Genomic DNA, 12,151 nt, shown 5'->3' with positions numbered 1-12,151 from the left:
GGTTCTGTCTCGTCCTGTCATTTGCCTCTGTTGGGTGGTGATCCGCGGCCTGCACAGGAGGAACCTGCTAAACCTCGCCTCAAGTCTGCAGCCTCCAGCCTCGCCTTGCCTCAAGTCTCCGGACTTCAGTCTCGCTTTTCCTCAAGTCTCCGGCCTTCAGCCTCGCCTCGCCTCGAGTCTCCAGCCTCCAGCCTCGCCTCGCCTCAAATTTCCTGACTCCAGTCTCCAGCCTCGCCTCGCCTCAAGTCTCAAGTCTCAAGTCTCAAGTCTTAGGTCTCGTCCCGCCTGCCTGCCAAGACTCGTCCTTGCCTGGTTCTGGGGCCGAGCCAGAGGCAAGACCCAGGTACTGGGTCCTTGTGCAGTCTCTGGCTCGGAGTCCAAGCTCGGGCTCCTAGCTCCCTTGTTCAGTCCTGTTCCAGGTTCCTGGTTTTCCTGTCCATGTCCTTGCCTTCGCCCTGTATCCTAGTCCTGTCCCTAGTACTTCAGTGTTTGTGTCTTGCACTTGGGTCCGTTTCCAGCCCGTGCCCGTGTAACAATATCAATTCCAACTGCCGTTACAATCGGTTGTAAAAATAGACAGAAGTATAATTCTTTGCATGCGCGAGAAGGAATTGTCGTTTTGGGGACATGAAAGGTGACAGTGGCAGAGAGCGACCGTCCGTGTGTCTGAGTGGTTGGTTGATGATTGAGTGAGTGTTTCTGTCTGTGAGCTGCTGATTGTGCAACGGTATTCAGCGGCAGGCCTGCAATGGTGCTTGTGGCCACAGAGCAAATTACAGGAGGTGGATTGGATGTGCTGGGGAATTAGCTCAAATGGTAGAGCGCTCGCTTAGCATGCGAGAGGTAGCGAGATCGATGCTCGCATTCTCCATTGGCATTTTGTATCCAGAGGCACTCATCTGATTAAATTGCTCTGAAGTTTGGAATGCACAAAATATAGGGGTAGCAGAGAGGGACATGATCGTGTCTCAGTCAAATGAAAGGGAGAAATGTCGTAGATCTGCTGCGTTAAAGGCAGATACGACGAAAAGCTAGCTGGCAGCTGGTGTTTCAGTAATGCATGAGCTGCAGGCGACCACTCAGACAGAAATGAGTTAAGTGGTCAAAAAGAAATTGCCCTGAACACTGGGCGAAATGAGAAAGCTGAGTGGCCTTTGGTTTTGTCAAGCAAAGAGGATCAAAGAGCTGCGTTGGAGTCGCACCGAGAATGGTGATAAGCTCGGTGATGTGCGTCATCCGTTCGCCTGTGGCTCCTAGTGCTGGAAGAACCAGGTATTGCAATTGGCAGGCCGTTGCTGTGGGTCGAGAGACACCAGGATGAAAATCTGCATAATCATTGTCAGTAGTGGCCAACATGGCGAATCTTGTTGTCGCTTTTCCTTCGATAGCTCAGTTGGTACAGCGGAGGACTGCAGAGGAAATGGAGGCATTCTTAGGTCGCTGGTTCGAATCCGGCTCGAAGGAGCGGGACTTCTTTTACTACGCCGATCATCAAATCCGCACTACAGAGCTTCTCGGTGGCACAAGACTGCAGTCCGAATTGCTCCGACTAGTGACAGGACAGAAAACAGAGGCATCTAATCACATAACAGGCAAGGGCAGCAGATCACTGGGTCAAATTTCAGAGCGATATGTCCTCACGCTTGCTGCACTGACAGCACGACAAATCTCGCTCGTTCTAAAGTAACACCAAGATAGAAATATTAGATTAGATATGATTAGATATGATCAGTCCTCGTTTACTGTAATTTTAAAATGCATGCGTTAAAAATGATAACATGTTGCTCCGGTATGATATCACAGAAACACAAAACAGACCAAGACTAAAAGTGACAAAAACCACATAATTCTACCATACAGTTAAGCAGTGCAAAGCAATACCGCAATTTGATAAGAGCAGACCATGGGCACGGAAAAAAAATCTCAAAGACCCGATGGCCTCGTCATCCCACGCAGACGGTAGAAGGAAGAATCTCTCCCTGCCATGAGCTTCCAGCGCCGCGAACTTGCCGCTGCAGAGTCCTGGAAGCACCCGACCACAGTCCAAACTTTGAGTCCGTCCGAAAATTTCGAGCCTCCGACCAGCGCTACGACACCGAGCACCAAGCAACCTCTCTGCCGATCGAATCCATCCGGGTCCCGACCGCCAAGCAAAAGGCAAAGCCGAGGATTCGGGGCATTCCCCTCCGGAGATTTCCGATCACACCGTAGCAGCGGCAGCGAAGAAGGCATTTCAGAAATTTCACGAGATATTCCTCCGTGCTCTCACGACTGCCTCCATCAAATCAGAATTGTGCACGGCCTCCTACTTGACAGGTGACAGATATTCATCACCAGAGAGGCCGCGCGTAGCAAGTGTACTGAGGAAGAGACCGACACAAAGTCCCAGGTGGAACATCGGTGACCTCTTCGTTGGAAGACATTTAGCAATCAGTCTAGGTTGAGCGATTCCAAACTGCACGAGCAAGGGATGCCAGAATCTGAATTTCGGCACATGGTTGGAGGGCACCGTTGAAAGCGAAAGCAGCTGACGACATTGTTATCGGCCTTATCTCGTTCCCGTATATCCGCTGAGGTGGAATTTGGCTCAACTGTATGGTAGCACAAGTCGGGAGAAAATCTTCATATTTTTGCAAGAGCTTTGAAGTGGGAGTTGTGAAACAGAAGAGGCAGATGTGAGTAAAGTGTACAAGAGCATGAGATTGGAGCGCCCTGCTCAAGCGAGCTCTTGGAACGGCTGGTTTGCAGTGTGCGTATGTCTGCAGTGTTTTGTCCCTCCTATCACCGGCCAGGAGAGAGGCAAATCGTCCAGTGATGATGAAATTCAGTCATTGAGCTTTACAGGGGATTTAACATTTGCCTGTAGTTTTCCAAAATTGTCGGAGAATGCGGCAACGAAATAGTTAGGAACGGCAGATCCGAGAATGTTCACTTTGATAGCAGCGTAGATTTCCAGCAGACTGTTGTGTGGTAGTTGGAGTTTTACAATCCAGAAGAAATGGATGACGCGGCCATCTCCTTGGTTCATGAAGAAGTCCTGCTTCTGACTCATGAGTTACCTCCGTGGCGTAATTATACAGGAAAGGTGAATGCGGGCAATCGCTAACAGTGGTGCTGTTGGTGATATGTGGGTGTTGAGGGGCCAGATTTCAGCTGAGGGGCATCTGCATGTTCACGGAAGCGACGCATTGCACGGTTTGTTTCGGTGTCTGCATGAGGAAGTGATTCTACGCTGAATTTTTGTCGCTACTTTGAAGTCCAGATATCTGTCATAGTCCGGTTCGTGAAGTCCATATTCCGGTTCACGGTCCAGTCCTTCGACTCTTGCCCCAGGTTTTCCTTTCTACCCTGTTTCTGTCCTTGTTGAGCTAACTGAGGCAGCTGATGCTCGTTGGCGTTGGCTGCATAAATACCTCCAGAGACCAGGGCGTGGTTGCTGGATTGTTCTTGTCCTTACTCCTTGTATCCGTTCCTCTGCCTTCTGTTTCCTCGCCTGAAGCCCTGCCTTGTCTTGCTGGAAACGCTCGCCTTGGCTTGCTGGAAACCCTCGCCTCGTCATGCCTGCAGTCTTGTACTGGAGCCACCATGTTCCCAGCTTCCTTCTTGTCCCTTTCCTCCGCCCAGGTAGGCCAGGACGTCTTGCCTATATCTAGGGTTGGTTCTGTCCCTTCCTGTCACTTGCCTCTGTCGGGTGGTGATCCGCGCCCTGCCCAGGAGTAACGCGCCTTGCCAAGGAGGAGCCTGCCAAGCCTCGCCTCACGTGTCCAGCCTCCAGCCTCGCCTCGCCTCAAGTCTCCTGCCTCCGGTCTCCAGCCTCGCCTCGCCTCGTTTCCTGACTCCAGTCTCCAGCCTCGCCTCAAATCTCAAGTCTCGTCCCGCCTGACTGCCAAACGGCGTTCTTGCCTGGCTCTGCGGCCGAGGTTCTTGTGCAGTCTCTGGCTCGGAGTCCAAGCCCGGGCTCCTAGCTCCCTTCTAGTTTTCCTGTCTATGTCCTTGCCATCGCCCTGTATCCTACTCCTGTCCCTAGTAATTCAGTGTCTGTGTCTTGCGCTTTTGTCCGTTTCCACCCGGTGCCCGTATGCCAATATCAATTCCAACCGCGTGTGTGTCTGAGTGGTTGGTGGATGATTGAGTGAGTGTGTCTGTGTGTGAGCTGATGATTGTACCTCCTATCATCGACCCGGAGAGAAGGAAATCGTCCCGTGATGATGGGATTCAGTCATTGAGCTGTTCAGCTGATTTGTCATTTGGCTGTACTTTTCCAAATGTGTCGGAGAATGCGGCAACGAAATAGACAGGAACGGCATATCCGAGTATGCTCTTTGATAGCAGTGTAGAATTCCAACAGAATGTTGAGTCGTACATAGAGCTTTACAACCTGCCAGAAGAAATGGATGACGCGGACAACTCCTTGGTTCATGATGAAGTTCTGCTTCTGACACATGAGGTCCCGCCGGGGCGTAATAGTACAGGAACTCTGAATTGGAAAGGTTGCTAACTGTGGTGTTACTTGTGATACGTGGGTGTTGACAGGCCAGATTTCAGCAGAGGTGAATACGCATGTTCACGGAAGCGAGGCATTACACGTTATGTTTCGGTGTCTCTGTGAGGAAGTGATTGTCCGCCGAATGTTTGTCACTACATTTAAGTGGAGATATCAATTCCAACTGCAATAACGATCGGTTGTAAAAATAGAAGGATAATTCTTTGCATGCTGGTGAATGGATTGTCGTTCGGGGACATGAAAGGTGAACGGGGCAGAGAGCGACCGTATGTGTGTCTGGGTGGTTGGTTGGTGATTGAGTGAGTGTGTCTGTGTGTGAGCTGATGATTGTGCAACGGTGAGCAGTGGCAGGCATGCAATGGTGCTTGTGGCGCAGAGCAAATTACAGGAGGGGAACTGGATGTGCTGGGGAATTAGCTCAAATGGTAGAGCGCTCGCTTAGCATGCGAGAGTTAGCGAGATCGATGCTCGCGTTCTCCATTGACATTTTGTATTCAGAGGCACTCGTCTCATCAAATTGCTCTGAATGTTGGAATGCACAAAAGGTAGGGGTGGCGGAGGTGGAGAGGAACGTGTCTCAGGCAAAGGAAAGACGGACATGTCGAAGGTGCGTTGAAATCAGGTAGGAGGAAAAGCTAGCTGGCAGCTGGTCTTTCAGTAATGCATGAGCTGCAGGCGACCATTCAGACAGTAATCAGTTCAGTGCTCAATAGGAATTTGCCCTGGACACGGGGCGAAATGAGAAAGATGAGTAGCCTTTGATTTTGACAAGCAAAGAAGATCAAAGAGCTGTGTTGGAGTCGCACCGAGAATGGTGTTAAGCTCGATGATGTGCGTCATCCGGTCGCCTGTGGCCCCTAGTGCTGGAAGGACGAGATATTACATTTGGCAGGCTGTTGCTCTGGGTCGAGAGACACCAGGATGAAAATCTGCATAATCATTGTCGGTAGGAGCCAGCGTGGCGAAGCTCGATGTCGCTTGTCCTTCGATAGCTCAGTTGGTAGAGCGGAGGACTGTAGAGGAAATATGGAGGCATCCTTAGGTCGCTGGTTCGAATCCGGCTCGAAGGATCGGGACTTCTTTTACTACGCTGATCATCAATTCCGTACTACAGAGCTTCTCGGTGGCACAACACTGCAGTGCGAATTGCTCCGACTCGTGACGTGAGAGAATACAGAGGCGTCTAATCACATAACAGGCAGGGCCAGTAGATCACTGGATCACATTTCAGAGCGCTATGTCCTCACGCTTGCTGCTCTGACAGTACGACAACTCTCAATCGTCCTAAACTAACACAGACATAGAAATATTAGATTGGATATAATTAGATGATGAGGACACTCAGTCCTCGCTTACTGTAATTTTAAAATGCATGCATTAAAAATGATACCATGTTCCTCAGGTATGATATCACAGAAACACAAAACAGACCAAGACTAAAAGTGACAAAAACCACATAATTCTACCATATAGTTAAGCAGTGCAAAGCAATACCGCAATTTGATAAGAGCAGACCATGGGCACGGAAAAAAAAGTCTCAAAGACCCGATTGCATCGTCACCTCACGCAGACGGTAGAAGGAAGCAAATCCCCCTGCCATGAGCTTCCAGCGGCTCGAACTTGCCGATGCAGCGTCCTGGAAGCAACCGACCACAGTCCAAAGTCTGAGTCCGTCCGAAAACTGCCAGTCTCCGACCAGCGCTCCGACACCAAGCACCGAGCAACCTCTCTGCCGAAAGCTTCCACCCGGGCCCCGGCTGCCAAGCAACAGGCAAAACCGTGAATTCGGGACATTTCCCTCCGGAGATATCCGATCACACAGTAGCCGCGGCAGTGAAGCAGGCATTTCCGAAGTCTCACCAGATGTTCCTCCGTGCATCACGTCTGCCTCCATCAATGCGGAATTGTGCACGGCCTCCTACCTTACAGATAACAGATATGCATCACACGGGAGGCCGCGTGTAGCAAGTGTAGAGAGGAAGAGACAGACACAAAGGCCCAGATGGAACATCGGTGACCTCTTCGTTGGAAGAAATTTAGCAATCAGTCTAGGATGAGCGATTCCAAACTGCACGAGCAAGGGATGCCAGAATTTGAATTTCGGCTGATCGTTGGAGGGCACCGTTGAAAGCGAAGGCAGCTGACGGCATTGCCATCGCCCTTATGTCGTTTCCATATATCCGTTAAGGTGGAATTCGGCTCATCTGTGGGTGGCGCAAGTCCGGAGCAAAATCTTCATATTTCTGCGAGTGATTTGAAGTGAGAGCTGTGAAACAGAAGAGTGAGATGTGCATTAGGTGTACAGCAACATGATATTGGAGCGCCCTGCAGAAGCGAGCGCTTGGAACAGCAGGTTTGAAGTGTGCATATGTCTGCAGTGTTTTGTCCCTCCTATCATCGTCCAGGAGAGAGGCAAATCGTCCATTGATGATGGAATTCAGTCATTGAGCTTTTCAGCTGATTTGTCATTTGGCTTTAGTTTTCCAAAACTGTCGGAGAATGCGGCACCGAAATAGACAGGAACGGCAGATCGGAGAATGCTCTGTTTGATAGCAGTGTAGAATTCCAGGAGAATGTTGTGTCGCTGATGCAGTTTTACAATCTGCCAGAAGAAATGCATGACGCGGCCATTGCCTTGGTTCATGAAGATGTTCTGCTTCTGACACACGAGTTCCCTCCGTGGCGTAATAATACAGGAAAGGTGAATGCGGGAAGATGGCTAACATGGTGATATGTTGGTGTTGAGGGGCCTGATTTCAGCTGAGGGGCATCTGCATGTTCACGGAAACGACGCATTGCACGGTATGTTTCGGTGTCTCCATGATGAAGTGATTTTACGACGAATTTTTGTCGCTACTTTGAAGTCTAGATATCTGTTATAGTTCGGTCCGTGATGTCCAAATTCCGGTTCCCGGTCCGGCTCATCGACCCTTGCTCCAGGTTTTCCATTCTACCCTGTTTCTGTCCTTGTTGAGCTAATTGAGGCAGCTGATTCTCGTTGGCGCTGGCTGCATAAATACCTTCAGAGACCAGGGCGTGGTTGCTGGATTGTTCTTGTCCTAACACATTGTATCCCTTCCAGTGCCTTCTGTTTCCTCTCCTGAAGCCCTGCCCTGTCTTGCTGGAAACGCTCTCCTTGTTTTGCTGGAAACGCTCGCCTTGTCTTGCTGGAAACCCTCACCTTCTCTTGCTGGAAACGCTCGCCTTGTCTTGCTGGAAACTATCGCCTCGTCATGCCTACAGTCTTGTACTGTAGCCACCCTGTTCCTAGCTCCATTCCTATCCCTTGCCTCCGCCCAGGTAAGCCAGGCCGTCTTGCCGTTATCTGGGGTTGGTTCTGTCCCGTCCTGTCATTTGCCTCTGTTGGGTGGTGATCCGCGCCCTGCCCAGGAGGAACCTGCTAAGCCTCGCCTGAAGTCTGCAGCCTCCAGCCTTGCGTTGCCTCAAGTCTCCAGCCTCCAGCCTCGCCTTGCCTCAAGTCTGCAGTCTTCAGCCTCGCTTTTCCTCAAGTCTCCGGCCTCCAGCCTCGACTCACCTCAAGTCTCCGGCCTCCAGTCTCCAGCCCCGCCTCGCCTCAAGCTTCCTGACTCCAGTCTCCAGCCTCGCCTCGCCTCAAGTCTCAAGTCTCAAGTCTCAGGTCCCGTCCCGCCTGCATGCAAAGACTCGTCCTTGCCTGGTTCTGGGGCCGAGCCAGAGGCAAGACCCAGGTACTGGGTCTTTGTGCAGTCTCTGGCTCGGAGTCCAAGCTCGGGCTCCTAGCTCCCTTGTTCAGTCCTGTTCCAGGTTCCTGGTTTTCCTGTCCATGTCCTTGCCATCGCCCTGTATCCTAGTCCTGTCCCTAGTACTTCACTGTCTGTGTCTTGCACTTGGTTCCGTTTCCAGCCCGTGCCCGTATGACAATATCAATTCCAACTGCCGTTACAATCGGTTGTAAAAATAGACAGAAGTATAATTCTTTTCATGCAGGAGAATGAATTGTCGTTTGGGAACATGAAAAGTGACAGTGGCAGAGAGCGACCGTATGTGTGTCTGAGTGGTTGGTCGATGATTGAGTGAGAGTGTCTGTGTGTGAGCTGCTGATTGTGCAATGGTATTCAGCGTCAGGCCTGCAATGGTGCTTGTGGCGCTGAGCAAATTACAGAAGGTGGATCGGATGTGCTGGGGCATTAGCTCAAATGATAGAGCGCTCGCTTAACATGCGAGAGGTAGCGAGATCGATGCTCGCATTCTGCGTTGGCATTTTGTATCCAGAGGCACTCATCCGATTAAATTGCTCTGAAGTTTGGAATGCACAAAATATAGGGGTAGCAGAGAGGGACATGAACGTGTCTCAGTAAAAGGAAAGGGGGAAATGTCGTAGCTCTGCTGCGTTAAAGGCAGATACGACGAAAAGCTCGCTGGCAGCTGGTTTTTCAGTAATGCATGAGCTGCAGGCGACCACTCAGACAGAAATGAGTTAAGTGGTCAAAAAGAAATTGCCCTGAACACTGGGCGAAATGAGAAAGCTGAGTGGCCTTTGGTTTTGTCAAGCAAGGAGGATCAAAGAGCTGTGTTGGAGTCGCACCGAGAATGGTGATAAGCTCGGTGATGTGCATCATCGGGTCGTCTGTGGCCCCTAGTGCTGGAAGGACTAGATATTACAATTGGCAGGCTGTTGCTCTGGGTCGAGAGACACCAGGATAAAAATCTGCATAATCATTGTCGGTAGGGGCCAACATATGCGAATTTTGTTGTCGCTTTTCCTTCGATAGCTCAGTTGGTAGAGCGGAGGACTGTAGAAGAAATGGAGTCATCCTTTGGTCGCTGGTTCGAAACCGTCTCGAAGGAGCGGGACTTCTTTTACAACGTCGATCATCAATTCCATACTACAGAGCTTCTCGGTGGCACAAGACTGCAGTCCGAATTGCTCCGACTCGTGAAGGGAGAGAATTCAGAGACATCTAATCACATAACAGGCAAGGGCCGCAGATCACTGGGTCACATTTCAGAGTGCTATGTCCTCACGCTTGCTGGTCTGACAGTACGACAACTCTCACTCGTCCTAAAGTAACACAAAGATAGATATATTAGACTAGATATGATTAGGTATGATCAGTCCTCGTTTACTGTAATTTTAAAATGCATGCGTTAAAAATGATACCATGTTCCTCCGGTATGATATCACAGAAACACAAAACAGACCAAGACAAAAAGTGACAAAAACCACATAATTCTACCATATAGTTAGGCAGTGCAATGCAATACCGCAATTTGATAAGAGCAGACCATGGGCACGGAAAAAAAATCTCAAAGAACCGATGACCTCGTCATCTCACGCAGACAGTAGAACGAAGAAACTCCCCCTGCCATGAGATTCCATCGCCGCGAACATGCCGCTGCAGCGTCCTGGAAGCACCTGACCACAGTCCAAACTTTGAGTCCGTCCGAAAACTTCGAGCCTCCGACCAGCACTCCGACACCGAGCACCAAGCAACCTCCCTGCCGAACGATTCCATCCGGACCCTGGCCGCCAAGCACAGGCAAAGCCGAGGATTCGGGGCATTCCCCTCCGGAGATTTCCGATCACATCGTAGCAGCGGCAGCGAAGCAGGCATTCAGAAATTTCACCAGATGTTCCTCCGTGCTCTCACGTCTGCCTCCATCAAATCAGAATTGTGCACGGCCTCCTACTTGACAGGTGACAGATATTCATCACCAGAGAGGCCGCGCGTAGCAAGTGTACTGAAGAAGAGACCGACACAAAGTCCCAGGTTGAACATCGGTGACCTCTTCGTTGGAAGACATTTAGCAATCAGTCTAGGTTGAGCGATTCCAAACTGCACGAGCAAGGGATGCCAGAATCTGAATTTCGGCACATGGTTGGAGGGCACCGTTGAAAGCGAAAGCAGCTGACGACATTGTTATCGGCCTTATCTCGTTCCCGTATATCCGCTGAGGTGGAATTTGGCTCAACTGTGTGGTGGCACAAGTCGGGAGAAAATTCTTCATATTTCTGCAAGAGCTTTGAAGTGGGAGTTGTGAAACAGAAGAGGCAGATGTGAGTAAAGTGTACAGGAGCATGAGATTTGAGCGCCCTGCACAAGCGAGATCTTGGTTTGCAGTGTGCGTATGACTGCAGTGTTTTGTCCCTCCTATCACGGCCAGGAGAGAGGCAAGTCGTCCAGTGATGATGAAATTCAGTCATTGAGCTTTTCAGGAGATTTAATATTTGGCTGTAGTTTTCCAAAGTTGTCGGAGAATGCGGCAACGAAATAGACAGGAACGGCAGATCCGAGAATGTTCACTTTGATAGCAGCGTAGATTTCCAGCAGACTGTTGAGTGGTAGTTGGAGTTTTACAATCCAGAAGAAATGGATGACGCGGCCATCTCCTTGGTTCATGAAGAAGTCCTACTTTTGACACACGAGTTCCCTCCGTGGCGTAATTATACAGGAAAGGTGAATGCGGGAAGGTTGCTAACAGTGGTGCTGTTGGTGATATGTGGGTGTTGAGGGGCCAGATTTCAGCTGAGGGGCATCTGCATGTTCACGGAAGCGACGCATTGCACGGTTTGTTTCGGTGTCTGCATGAGGAAGTGATTCTACGCCGAATTTCTGTCGCTAATTTGAAGTCCAGATATCTGTCATAGTCCGGTCCGTGAAATCCATTTTCCGGTTCACGGTCCGGTCCTTCGACCGTTGCTCCACGTATTCCTTTCTACCCTGTTTCTGTCCTTGTTGAGCTAACTGAGGCAGCTGATACTCGTTGGCGCTGGCTGCATAAATACCTTCAGAGACCAGGGCGTGGTTGCTGGATTGTTCTTGTATTTACTCCTTATATCCGTTGCTCTGCCTTCTGTTTCCTCACCTGAGGCCCTGCCTTGTCTTGTTGGAAACCCTCGCTTTGTCTTGCTGGAAATCCGCGCCTTGTCTTGTTGGAAACGCTCGCCTTGGCTTGCTGGAAACCCTCGCCTCGTCATGCCTGCAGTCTTCTACTGGAGCCACCATGTTCCTTTCTCCCTTCCTGTCCCTTTCCTCCGCCCAGGTAAGCCAGGCCGTCTTGCCTGTATCTGGGATTGGTTCTGTCCCTTCCTGTCACTTGCCTCTGTCGGGTGTTGATCCGCGCCCTGCCCAGGAGTAACGCGCCCTGCCCAGGAGGAGCCTGCCAAGGCTCGCCTCAAGGCTCCAGCCTACAGCCTCGCCTTGCCTCAAGTCTCCAGCCTCCAGCCTCGCCTCGCCTCAAGTCTCCTGCATCCAGTCTCCAGCCTCGCCTCGCCTCAGGTCTCCTGACTCCAGTCTCCAGCCTCGCCTCGCCTCGCCTCAAGTCTCAAGTCTCAAGTCTCGTCCCGCCTGCTTGCCAAGCCGCGTCCTTGCGTGGTTCTGGGGCCGAGGTTCTTGTGCAGTCTCTGGCTCGGAGTCCAAGCCCGGGCTCCTAGCTCCCTTGTTCAGTCCTGTTCCAGGTTCCTAGTTTTCCTGTCCATGTCCTTGCCATCGCCCTGTATCCTAGTCCTGTCCCTAGTACTTCAGTGTCTGTGTCTTGCGCTTTTGTCCGTTTCCAACCGGTGCCCGTATGCCAATATCAATTCCAACTGCCGTCACAACCGGCTGCAGAAATAGACAGAAATATAATTCTTTTCATGCAGAAGAATGAATTGTCGTTTGGGGACAT

At 50.8% G+C, this 12,151-nt stretch overlaps 4 non-coding genes across 4 annotated transcripts; all 4 read left to right on the top strand.

Moving 5' to 3' along the window:
• Positions 1-798: 798 nt before the first annotated feature.
• Positions 799-871, top strand: trnaa-agc (transfer RNA alanine (anticodon AGC)). Its single transcript has one exon. It is a non-coding gene; the product is annotated as a tRNA-Ala (tRNA).
• A 507-nt stretch (positions 872-1,378) lies between these two features.
• Positions 1,379-1,464, top strand: trnac-gca (transfer RNA cysteine (anticodon GCA)). The gene is given in 2 exon segments: positions 1,379-1,415; positions 1,429-1,464. It is a non-coding gene; the product is annotated as a tRNA-Cys (tRNA).
• Positions 1,465-5,486: 4,022 nt separating this feature from the next.
• On the top strand, positions 5,487-5,574 carry trnay-gua (transfer RNA tyrosine (anticodon GUA)). The gene is given in 2 exon segments: positions 5,487-5,523; positions 5,539-5,574. It is a non-coding gene; the product is annotated as a tRNA-Tyr (tRNA).
• Positions 5,575-9,245: 3,671 nt separating this feature from the next.
• trnay-gua (transfer RNA tyrosine (anticodon GUA)) lies at positions 9,246-9,331 on the top strand. The gene is given in 2 exon segments: positions 9,246-9,282; positions 9,296-9,331. It is a non-coding gene; the product is annotated as a tRNA-Tyr (tRNA).
• Positions 9,332-12,151: the final 2,820 nt, after the last annotated feature.

Source organism: Mobula birostris, chromosome 1, assembly GCF_030028105.1.
Source record: "Mobula birostris isolate sMobBir1 chromosome 1, sMobBir1.hap1, whole genome shotgun sequence".
Taxonomy (NCBI): domain Eukaryota; kingdom Metazoa; phylum Chordata; class Chondrichthyes; order Myliobatiformes; family Myliobatidae; genus Mobula; species Mobula birostris.
The sequence above is the reverse complement of the archived record's forward strand: the minus strand, read 5'-3'. Positions and strand labels throughout refer to the sequence as shown.